The sequence below is a fragment of the Mandrillus leucophaeus genome, unplaced genomic scaffold (genome assembly GCF_000951045.1).
Source record: "Mandrillus leucophaeus isolate KB7577 unplaced genomic scaffold, Mleu.le_1.0 Scaffold223, whole genome shotgun sequence".
NCBI classification, from domain to species: Eukaryota; Metazoa; Chordata; class Mammalia; order Primates; family Cercopithecidae; genus Mandrillus; species Mandrillus leucophaeus.
In genome coordinates this window covers 3128754-3129679 of record NW_012102288.1, presented here as the reverse complement: position 1 = coordinate 3129679, position 926 = coordinate 3128754, and the positions used below count along the sequence as shown (strand labels likewise).

The following is a 926-nucleotide window of genomic DNA, read 5'->3' as shown; positions in this document are numbered from 1 at the left end:
CTGCCTGTTTAAACTTGGCCTGGCATTACCCTTGTTATTGATACTTGTAGTGAATGATAAGTATTTCAAAATGTTTATTTAATCCTCATTTTTTTCCTAGAAAAACATTTGTCTTTCTTAACTTCCCTGAATACATACATAGCTTACTATGATAAACATATACCCATTACAACGCTTAATTCTCAAATAAATATCTTTTATTTCAAAGGCTCTCTGTTCATTATTTAAGTTGAAACAATGTATCCAAAAGCAGGAGAATGCAGAACTTTTAAACTGTCATCCAAGCACACAGAGAAGGCATTTATATGAGTACAAACCAGATTTTTCTTGTGCCAAGGACACATTTTAAAGTATTTTTTTTGGGACCTAGATGGGAGAACCTGTGTAATATAGGGAGATTTCTAAGATCAGTATTTACTTTGTTAAAGGCTGTCACCCTTGTGGCTCAACAACTTACTGTGAGGTCCTAATGTGGTTTATAAATTACATGTTCATTTCAATAGCTCCCTCCTACTGAAAGGAATAGAGTCAAGTTAAAAACTGCCACTCCCACACATTTCAGGGCCGCAGGACTGCCTACTAGATTCTGAGAAAAATGGCAAGTCATCCTCTTATCACAAGGTAACTGATTAATATGTTCCTTTTCAAGGTTGGCAATAAAAGTCTAACCAAAAATTTCAGCAGGTTTTGCTCTCTGTACAGTAGGTCAGTAGAAACTGGCTTTTTGAAGATGATCACTATTAATGACTTGGATGTAAGGACTAAGGCAGATGAGAAATCTCTGCTGGGAGCATAGCTGGGAGGGTACGTCTGTGAAGGGCAGGTTGATAGCCCTCTGGAAGGCTTCTCTTACTGGGTTGCCACATAAAATACAGGGCACCCAGGTAAATGTGAATTCCAGGCAAAGGATCAGTCATTTTTAGTAT

General features: G+C 37.5%; 1 protein-coding gene across 1 annotated transcript in view; it reads right to left on the bottom strand.

Moving 5' to 3' along the window:
• LOC105540607 (glutathione S-transferase A1) overlaps window positions 1-452 on the bottom strand; it is a 31635-nt gene extending 31183 nt beyond the window's left edge. Inside the window, exon 1 of the mRNA XM_011981308.1 lies at window positions 419-452. The gene's annotated coding sequence lies outside the window, so the exon portion shown is untranslated. The remainder of the gene's footprint in view (window positions 1-418) is intronic.
• Between the last annotated feature and the right edge of the window lie 474 nt (window positions 453-926).